Below are 11,847 nucleotides of genomic sequence, written 5' to 3'. Positions count from 1 at the left end.
ACACTATCTCTTTCACCTTTCGAATAGAGTTCTTGAAAGTTAACGAAAGAGCTTTGGCAGTTAAGTTGACAATTGTGACATCTTTTCGCCCAACTTTGATTACTTTATCCGGCGTTAGCCTTTCGCCAGCGGAGTTACTTCAATAGATTAAATTAAGTTGGACCAACTTAATAGACTTTTGATTGTGAATCTCCATACTTAGATTATTTTGAGTTTTAATTCACCTTTTGTGCGATCTGAAAACCCGCAAGGAGTGGAGATTTATATGTGAGCACAATTCATACACTTTCTAAGTTCAAAGTTTCAAATGAAGAGTTTTGTTTTTACGGTTTTCCTCGTGTGTAACGTGAACGGTTACAACCAAAAACATCGCGGACGAAAACGTCGCGGAGAAAACAACGCAAGGAGAAAACGTCGTGCTACAAAACATCGTGGGAGAAAATTAATGAAAATAGAAAATTAATGCAACTTATAGCACTCAAAAGAATTTTAAACCGACATAGTTCACCAACAAAGGCCATTAATAAATCATTTTTATAAAGTTTTTACTGGTAATTTATCATGAAAAGTATAATCTATAAGTTGCATTTAATTAATTAATGCAATAATTTAACTTTTTTAGCAAAAATTTATCAGTCAATAAAAAACTGTGAAAGTAAAAATTATCCTTCTTTACATCTTGCGCTCACAAATCCTTATGAGAACCATATTTCCATTTACAGTTATTAAAGCCTGAAAAAAGCATGTTTGCGATGTTATCGTCATGCGATGATTTGTAGATGCTTTATTTTTTAGCACTATATTTTCGACGACGATGTTTTTAAACTGCGAAGTTTTTGAACCGCTTTGTTTTCGACGACGATGTTTTGTACCACGATGTTTTAGGGCTGCGATGTTTTCTCTTTGCGATTTTTTCTCCCACGATGTTTTGTAGCACGACGTTTTCGCCTTGCGTTTTTTCTCCGCGACGTTTTCGTTCGCGATGTATTTGCCGCGATGTTATCGGCAGACACCAACGTGAACAGGATGCAATTTCTATTAATACGTCCTCCCAAATGATGTCCATTTCCTTAGGCAAGATAGCCTTTGCGTGCTTTTCCATAATCAAGCAAATAAATGGCGATGAAACTTGATAAAATAGCAAAATTTTCATTAACAAATCGAGGGTTCATACCCTCTTCAGGTTAACTGCTGGATTATGTGGAAGCCTGCTACATTTCAACACCCCATGAGTATTATTTTAAGGCCGGGACAAGCGAAATCTACTATATAAATATTTCGATTATATAATTATTCCTGGCGAAGGGAAAAACCAGTGACAATACTCAGAGATCTAACCGTATGAATTTGTTTTACCCTGGAAAACGTTTATTATCTAGAATGATTAGAAGGGCGTTAAATCTCAAGAATTCAATCGGAAGCTTCAACATAAGCCAGGAGGTGAAATGTTTTCGTTGATGCATTCATTACAAACAAATATAAAAATATGATTGTTGATGCGAAACAAACAAATAAAAATGCTGACAATATTCTTTTGAATTATTGAGTAAAAGAACTTTCAAACTACCATTTTTAATTTATTTTTTATTTTAATCACATTAAAGAAACAATATGCAATGATAATTGCAAAAGTAAAATTTTTAAGGCAGAGCTCAGATAAGTCCATTTCGCTACTTTTCTCCTGCTATCTTAAACGGCGAAAAACTTCATTCCCTAAAGGAATACTAAAAATTTTCTTGGGATTTGTTTTGCAAGACTCTTTATAATTTATTGAAAATTTTGATACTTCCATTATTGGTAATTTATTCTTTTACACTCAGATTCTCATTTTATCTCGTAAAAATCCTTTAAGCACAATGAAAATTGGCATAATCCATTAATGAACGTTCATTTTAAAATACTTCTTCAATCCAAATACCTCACAGCTCATTAATTTTGCATATAAATATACTGAAATCACCTGTTCATATTATAAATTACATATTGTTTTTAATGATAAGAAAGGGGAAAAGAGGTTCAATTAAAAGAAACTGGAGTGTTTTTCCAAGTTACTGATTCAGACATAATGTAATAGACCAGCGGTCGCCAACCGGTGGTCCACGAAATTGTTTTGATGTTCCGCTGAAAAATTGCGACATTAGTTATATGTTTATGAAGATTCAGTTTAAAAAATGACGAGTAATAAAACTTATTATAGAATATGGATTATACTTTTTTTTAAATTTTAGCTGCTACTTTTAGCAAAATTCCTTCTGAATTTAGCGACGTTTTAGCTGCTTTTGCAAGTGTATCTAGTGACATTTGAAAGTGAGAGTTGGTATCCATGGATATGCTGCTATTATCAATAACAACCCGAACTGGAATTCTCTTTTCTTTTGAATTAAAACATATGCTATTGTAGTTTTTACGCAGTTTTTCTCCGTGTCAGTTTTTCTCCTTACTAACGCAGTTTTTCTCCGTGTCAATAGGCAACTTAATGGATTTTTTTAGAACCATCTGAAATCTTGTTTATAATTGCATCACTGGAAGTTTATGTTTTTGTTTTGTCTAATGTTGAACCATTGCTGAGTAAGCGATGATTATTATGCTTACAATAACTAAAAATTGGTGGCATAACAATATCAGTTTATTGATATTGCTTTGCGTTTGCCGGTTTGTTCTTGCTTTTCGTGAAGCTCCTTTTCATTAATATGGAAATGTGAAGATTTCTGTACAAGAAGTTTAGATTTTTATACCTTAATGTAATTTTTCAATGTGATCGAAATATGTGTAGTTCACTGATTATTATTGAATAAATGTATTTACTTTTTCTTCTTGTTTTTAATTCATATTAGTGGTTCGCCAAATATAAAATTATATATGTAGTGGTCCATGAAGCTATATGATATATATATATATTACATTTAAGTATGAAATTCGGCATTCTATACAATGCCTAGGAATTGTATAGAATGCCTAAAACTAGCCGGCAATGTAGGAAACGATTCATATTTCACACATTTCTCAGGCATTCTATAGAATGCCAAATGACAAACCGGCAAAGTATGAAATACATTTCTGATTCGTTTCGAAAAGTCATCCTACTTTAATTTTTTAGGCTGTTATAATTTAGCTTGTCGGCGCAAGCTTTTGCTAGCCGCGAGTCAGAAGTGAGTAAAGGTATACATTTCCCCCTATATTTGATTCAGTTTGAACGTGTATTTATTTACCCCCAAGCTGGTGGACCGCTGTTCATGTTTAGCATTTAATTTGTGTAACTGTCAAGTTAACGTGTTAATAAACAGTTTCTGGATTTAAAGTTCTTTGTGGTCATTCCAGCTAAACAAACAGACGGATCCAAAAGTCGTTTGGCAGTGTTCTACAATTAGTCAAAGGTAAATTGTTACTTTAAGTGAACAGAGTAGCGGTATAGTGGCGTCCAACGTGCATACAGTGTTTTGCTTAGAGATAACAGTGCATTTAGTCTAATCCCGACCAGATAGCAAGCGGGTTGTATGTCAGAAAGTTCCCTTGAAGGTTTCGAATATCTGGAATAAATGTCAAACATCTGTGCTAACAATGTTACTTTCAACGAAATTCGGTACTGTGTTTCGTGGAAAAGCTTCAGACTCATTTTCTCCTGTAGCTATTCGATAAACAGAATAAGATTACTATAACAGAGTCGGCATTTAAAGGGCAAGCTGTGATCTGATTTGAATGTAACGTGAAGAGTTTATGTTCACCTGCAGTGAGCATCAAAATTGACGGTATTTAATTAAATCTTTTTCTGGAGTAAGAGACATAGCTCGATAATATTTTGCCTTGTATGAAAAGTATCAGATGCTAGGGACAGATTTAACATGATTTTTTTCAGAAAGTTCTAAGGTATTTCTCCCGCCTTCTTAACATACCTTCGTAGTGCGGTGGTCTGCACGCTGGGCGCGTATTGCAGAGGTCCGTGTTCCCGGGAATGCTGGTGCTCATTTTTCATCTCTCCTGCTTCAAAATAACTTAATGTTTCTACAGTGGCGCCCAAACTAAAAGGGTGGTGGATGATGATTCTCCACACCCAGAATTTGGCGACTGGCTTCCCTAAAACCCCAGTTGTCCTTTAAAAAGAGAAGTATATAAGGTATTCGTAGTGTGGTGGTCTGCACGCCGGGCACGTATTCCAGAGGTCCGTGGTTCGATTCCCGGCGAAGGCATTGCTCATTTTTCATCTCTCCTGCTTCGAAATAGCCTAATGCCTCTACAAGTTGAGTTCATAAAATTGTTATTCGAAACGAAACCGGACATGGAAGTGATACAAGATGTTGTGTTGTTATGTAAGCTGAATAGTTTGGAGGAACATTTGAGCTGGTAGTAAAGTACGAAAGGCATAGTATGCCGAAAGTAGTTATATTTCTAGATAAAGGGATAATTACGGAGGTGAAATTAGCAACATATTTGGCAATAGACATAATCCTTTTTGCTCAAACCGGGACAGTCTTGAGAAAATGCCCACAACAGAGAATAAAATCAACTAGGATAAGTACCTATGTTTGAAAAATTTAAAAAAAGAAGTTGTTAATATAAAAGGCAGTGAATTAAAAGAAATTTTTAATAACTCAACATATTTTATTATTAAGAAGTTATTATAGCATTTATCACTAGTGGTTAACTAGTGATAAATACTATATAACTAGTGTAGTGTGATAATTATTAGAACTAACTAGTGTGATAATGACTATAACTAACTGATGTGATAAGTGCTATATTTACTTTAGTGTAAAACTTTCTTTAAAAATTTTTGTTTCTTTTAATGGCATCGAAAAATTCACAATGATTTATTCTCTATTAATTTTGTAGCTTTGTAAAGTTTTTACTATTGATTCAGTTATTCTACTTCTTGCTTCAGACCATATGATATTTATCAGTGAGAATAATCTTGTTCCTAGGGAGCTAAAAAAGTATTCCATTATTTGAGCAAGGCTCAAAAATGATTTTTTTTTTCATTTAAGTGATTGAAAAGCTATATTCATTTTTCTTCACAATTTTCATTTTTCCAAATTTCATAATTAGATAACCAACAAAACATTCACACTCACTAATTTATCGAAAAGTTGATCTATGTATTGTATTGTTTGTGGCAGTTAAATTAATTTTTTCACCTGATGCTCCAATTTCAGACCATGTTAATTCACTGTTGTTTATCCAAATAAAAGACTGCTCAATCAAAACCGGCTTTCCTATAGGGCAGTGTAAGAAAGACATTTGTCATCATTTTGGGGGAAAAGATATTATAAGAAGATATTAGAAGTACTCAGATACCAAATGTTTAGATTCGCAACAATAAGTGTAACAGAGGGAATTTTTTTATTTGCTAAATCGTCTTTTTACCTGAGGTTGTACTATTTTCACTTCTTGTATATTGTGCATTTTTAAAACTGCACCGAATAATCTAATGATAAATTAAGCGGAAGGAATGATGGAAAGTTTAGAGGTAGAACTATGAATGTTTAGCCGTGGGATAGTTAGTCAGATGAGCGAGATGGTGCCAAAAGGGCATTAAATTTAAACCAGGAGCATTTTAACATTTAAAGCAGGAGAGCCATTAAGACATATTTTTTCTAATTATTTGCATTTTCATATCAGCTATTATGATATTTTATTTTAATTAATCCATTTTCCTTGTTTGCGCTTTATAACTTCTATCTGCTTCCGTCAACTTCAGTCCAAATGCAGATTAGCTGTATGTCTAAATAAGCTTCTGAACTATCCTTTCAGAGAGTTTTTGTGATCCTAGGCTGATCTTCATGCTGCTTTAAATTTTCTGCTGCTACGCAGGCACAAGTCTCTGACAGCCGCGATTTCTTGCGATCGTGTCTGTTTCTCGATTCTAATCAATCTGAGATAAGATTTAGGCTACACTTATTACTTTTGTACTCTACATTTGATTCAATTTGAAAGGGTTTTTGTTTATCTTAAAGCTATCCGAGGTTTGTGTCTGTTACTCTTTCAGTTTGTGTAATTGTCAGGTCAATGTGTTAATAAACAGTTTTGGGATTTTCATTTGGTTGGGATTTTCATTTGGTTGGGATCATTCCAGGTCAGACGGCAAAAAAAAAAAAAAAGTCATCTAGCAGTTATCTTTAGTTACTCTTAGGTGAACTGGCTCTCATAACTAGTGGCGTTCCTGTATAGCGTAGTGTAGAATAGACGCCTGCATATAATCATAGGTAGACATAAACATTAAGTAGACATAGAAAAGTCGTATAATTAACAACGAAAGGATTTTAATTATAAGAAGGAACGAATTTGATTAAATTATTATTTTTAAGTTACAAACATAGAATTGACACCGCCGTAGAATGGATGTCGACAAAGAATCCATTTCGGCTGGGTATCAAATAATTTTTTTAGTGGTCGTGTTAATCATGCGCTGGCAAATCAATGTTGGTTTTGCGTAGTATCGGTTCTGCGCTTCAGTTGTAATTCATTTGACACTAGATTGTACCATGGTACATACTAGAAAAAATAGCAAATTGAATTTAGAACAATATTTTGCTTTTTTACCATATTTTTGTAGTGATTGGGTATATTTAAATGTTTATATGGAATGTTTCAGGCTTGGGAAACTATCTATTTAAACGCACCAATATCAGGTGGCTCATATTCATAATGCAGACTTAACAAGACTTCCATTTTCACAGCTAAGATTATCAGGTTCAATGTTCCGTCTTACTTTCTTTGGGAACATGCAAAGACCCTGACTCGGAACAGGCAGCTTACTAAAGCTATGTTCAATAAATGTGGGAAGGAGACAGGATACACAGGAAAGGTATACAAAACCCTTTATTTTTCACTCTTTACAATAATTTCCGTACTTCGGAATACAGAGACCAACTACTTGTGGTGTGAACGTAAGAATATAAAAATATAACTAAACTCTAACTTAAATTTGGAATAATAAACGTGGAAGATTGGCCTTAATTAACAAGGAAGCCGTATGTAGTACAGAGAACTGTTAACACTACAACACGTTTAAAATTATCAAGAGGGTTAAACCTCTGGCCTGGAAGGAAACCAGCAACTGAGTAAAACTTCTAAGGTAAGCGGCCTGCTTCGACTAACACCTTCCTCTCTCTCGCTTGGCAAAAAGCCACAACTTAAGTACTTGGCGTTCGCCAGACAAATTTTGCATAAATAAGTTAAAGCTTTTAATTCTGGCCGGAAATAAAAAATAAGAAGTGATAGTAAGGATTTAAAATAAAATAAACGTTAGTAAAACTTAAGATCCTTACATACTTCCCGCCAGAGTTAATTAGTTTGAAACTGAGGTCTAAAACGACCTTGTTGAAAACTTTTAGCTCTAGAATCTAACGCGAGGCCAATCTTTTACAAACATTTCTCACTAGAAACTAGAAATTTAAAAAAAAAATTGTTTTTACAATAGCAACTCCATGGACACCCAATTTTTCATCTGCACTGCATCTAAACAGGAGCTTTTATTCAAATCTGGTTCCTTCCAGAGCTCTGGAAGGAAAACTAGTTTAATGAAATATTACACAATGAAATGGCAAGTAACATGCATATTTATATTTCTCTTAACATTCTTATTTCATTCATGACTATTTTAATTATCTCTCCCCGTGCTCTCTGACATGTGTTGTGAAAGAACACCAAACACGAATGTGTTTATGTATACGTGTTCAACACTGCCTCCTTCAATCAAAACACTAACGTGTTAAAATTCAACATAACCAGACCTCGTAACACACCCTATCTTCAACTGTAAATCCTGAGGTACTATTCTGAAAGTGGCTAACTCTGAAGTGTAGCGTCAGAGAGCCTAAGTACATTCATTCAACCTTTAACACATATTCACCATAATTTTTTCCTTTTTCAGTCACACGAATAAGTTTTAAAATTTTTTTGCATTACTTTCACTTTTACCATATCATAGTATTTCTTAACATTTAAAATAACAGTTCACATTGTATATAAGAACATATTAACATGCCGTTAATTTTGCGCATTTTAAAACATACGTTAGTAGTACATTGTTAACTTCTATTCTTTTCAAAGCAAGTGCCAATTCTTCTACATTGAAATACTACATTTCAAAAAGTCTTTCAGACTAAAACTTCTTTCTTGCCAGAATTTTTTTAAATAAAATTTATACAATAACTTTTACAATATTTAAGTATTTACACATTCCTATTCTACATCAACTTTAGTTTTACGCGCGAGTAATTGAAAAACATAATACCAAAATCGGTAACAACTCATTTCTCGCCTTTTTGGCGATAAAGGTAGACCTCACATGAGGTAAAACTTCTTGAAATCTGCCACTTGCAGAAAGAATGAAAGATTAACTTAAGTTTGCAAAGTAACATAAAATTTTACTTATCTTTGTGATATTCGGACATTCTTTTCTGAGCCCAGTCCTGGAAGGTAGCGCAGATTCTGGTTTGATTTATCCTCCTTCTTGTGCGGGCTCGCCCTTCAGTGCCTTCCTCTAGAAGCTTTCTTTTTCCTCCAGTTCGGTCACCCTTGAATACCTTCTTTTTCGCCTCTGCCTGTGGTCTTGGCCGTTTGATGGCAGCTGGTCTTGGCGGAACCGGGACACTTCTTTCGTGTTCCTGCTTGGACCTCGTTGCTGGCCGTTCAAATTTTCCTTGTAACTTTTCCTCCGCCGCTGGTGGCCCTTCCGCAGGTCGGCGACATTTGCTGCGGAGAGTCCTGTCCGATCTTCCGCTTGGGAGCCGGGTTATAGTTGCCGTTATTTCTCCTGGCCTTCTTTGCATTCGTCTTACTTCTCCCTTCTTCATTCTGGGGTGTTCGTGAGCTCTCTTTTCTGGACGGTGGAACGGCTTCTTTTCCTTGTTACCTTCAGTTTTCCAACGGGGAAACTTTCTTTTCAATTGCTCCTGCCTCCTAATGGCTTGTCCTTGTGCTTGACGTTGTTCCACCACTGGAGCTTGTGCCTGCCGTGTCTGCCGTGCCGGATCCTGCAAAAGATCTTTGAAAATTTGCATTTTATTACGATCATAGTAGGGTTTTATTTGATCAATGTTTGCGGAGCATGTTTCACCATTTCTGGCTTTTAACACCACTACAGCCTGAGTTATTTTTTCTATGACATATGGTCCTTCAAATCGTGGAAAAAAAATTGGCAGTTTTATCTTCTGGTGCTGAAGAAAGTGAATGCTTAATTTTTAACACTTCATCCCCTACTTTATAAGTTACTCCCTGTCGTTTCATATCATAATAAAGCTTCTGTTTTCTCTGTGCTACTTCAGTATTCTTTTTTGCTTCTTTAATTAATTTTTCTATATCACCCATTTTAAATTCTGGGGCTCTTTGTTGCACATAAAATAATTTATCTAACGGCGTTATAATCTTTCTGCCTAAAAATAACTCAGCAGGAGTTTTGCCCGTTGTATCCTGTTTTGCGGTCCTAAGGGCGAAAGCAAATTCATTGACATTGTTATCCCAGCTTTTATGAAATTTTTTAACATAACTACAAATAATTTTCACTATATTTCTATTGACCCGTTCCGCTATATTTGATTGCGGCCGATATGGGACCATTTTTAAATGACGTATGCCCAATTTTTGGCACATGTCTTCAAATACATTACTTACAAATTGAGGACCATTATCCGATATAACTTTTAGGGGCGCCCCGTATTTTAAAATATATTTATTTGAAATAGAATCAGTAACTAATTTCGCGGAGGCTCGTTTTAAGGGAACAATTTCGGTCCACTTACTAAAATGATCAACCATAACAAGGAGATAGCGACTTTTATTTAACTGACTTTTTGGGAAAGGGCCCAATAAATCGATGCCGATTATTTCATTTGGAAATTCGGATTTAATACTATTTAGAAACCCGGCAGGGCAGAAATTAATATAATTAACTGCTTGAAATGTTGGGCAGGACTGGACATACGCCCTTGTTAACTTTTGCAGTTCAGGAAAATAGACTGCCTCGCGTACGCGTTGTATAGTTTTTCGAATACCAGCATGAGAAGCTAAAGGGCTGTCATGCAACTCCTGCAGGATATTTAATCTAAGACTAGCTGGGATAACAGGTCGAAATTCGTTGTTGGAGTTCGTAGTTTTTGTATAAAATAATAGACCATCTATTAGTTCGTAATGGGCCGCCCTATTTCTTATCGCCACAATATCTTGGTGGCTAAAATTTTCAGGATCCTTTAAATACTCATAAATGCTTCCAAACTCAGGATCCTTACCCAGTTCGGTTATTACAGTTTCTCGGGAATTTATTGTACATGCTGTGAGCATTGCCACCTTTACAGTATTACCTTCTTCATCTATTTTAATTCTGGATAGGGCATCTGCTACGATATTTTCCTTTCCGGGGGTATGCTTGATTACCAGATTATATTCTTGTAGCTTGAGTGCCCATCTTATTAACCTTGGGAATAAGTTTTTCCCTGAGTACAATCTAGTTACCGCCGCATGATCAGAGTACACTGTTGTTGGCGCCTTTCCAAAATAGACTCGGAACTTTTGCACTGCTAACAGAACTGCAAGTGCCTCTCTCTCGGTCGCGGAATAGTTTCTTTGTGTTTGATTTAAAGTTCGGCTAAAAAATGCCACGGGCTGTTGATTTTGTATATGTACCGCTCCTACCGCATAATCCAAAGCATCCGCTGAAATTTCTAAATTCTCATCCTTTTCAGGAAATTTCAACACAGGGGCTTGCGTTAATGCTTGCATTAATTTTTCGAACGCACTATTGGCTTCGGCCGTCCACGAGAATCTTGCCTTTTTCCTTTTTAATTTTAACAATGGTTCAGCAATAGCTGCAAAATCTTTTATAAAGGACCTATAATTTGAACAAAGTCCTAGAAAAGAAGAGAGCTTCTTCGCGGTGTTTGGAGTCGGATACTTTTGTACAGCGATTATTTTTGATTCGTCTGTCTCGATTCCTTTCTGAGATATTTTGTAACCTAAATATTTTAATTCAGGGGCTGCAAATTTGCACTTTTCGACATTAACTTTTAGACCGGCCTCATTTAATAAAGAAAACACCTGTCTTAAATCCTGTACATGTTGGTCGAGATTATCACTAGTAATAATGATATCATCTAAATAGATAAATGTGGACTTTCCAAGAACAGGCCTTAACACAATGTCCATACATCGCTGAAATGTTGCCGGTGCTCCTGAAAGGCCAAACGGCATACGCAGAAATGCATAAGTGCCAGACTTGGTTATAAAAGCAGTCTTAGGCACGTCCTCAGGCCTAACCCCTATTTGAAAATAACCAGTCGTTAAGTCTAAAGTCGTCATATATCTGGTCGATGTTATGTTCCTTAGAATTTCTTCAATAATAGGTAACGGATATACCGGATATTTAGTTATGGAGTTTAATTTACGGTAGTCAATAGCGAATCGCCACCTTTTTGGATGTGTCAATGGATAGTCATTATTTTTCTTACATAAAACCACCGGGCTAGCATAACTACTTGAGATGGACGTTATGATCTTTTTACGTAGCATATCGGTGATATGCCATTCTATAATTTTTTCCTTATTCTTATCATACCGGTATGCTTTGTGGCGAACTGGCATTGAATCTCCGGTGTCAATACTATGGTTAGTAACCTGAGTAAATCCTGGAATATCACTAAATAACGAAGCAAATTCACTTACCACTTGTCGGATTCTTCGTTGCTCTTCATTAGGCAGGTGGTCAAGGTTTAACATCGGCGGTTCAGCCTTTTCTTCTCGAACTGGTTTCATCGTCAGCTTAAGGGACGCTTCATTAAAATCCAGCGTTGCTTGTGCCTCTGAATGAAAATCTATTCCTAAGATAATATGTGCTTGCAGATTCTTTACTATGAAAAA

Source organism: Stegodyphus dumicola, chromosome 4 (assembly GCF_044657685.1).
Source record: "Stegodyphus dumicola isolate Sdum_Otavi_A_Nest chromosome 4, ASM4465768v1".
In the NCBI taxonomy this organism is placed as follows: domain Eukaryota; kingdom Metazoa; phylum Arthropoda; class Arachnida; order Araneae; family Eresidae; genus Stegodyphus; species Stegodyphus dumicola.
The sequence above is the reverse complement of the archived record's forward strand: the minus strand, read 5'-3'. Positions refer to the sequence as shown.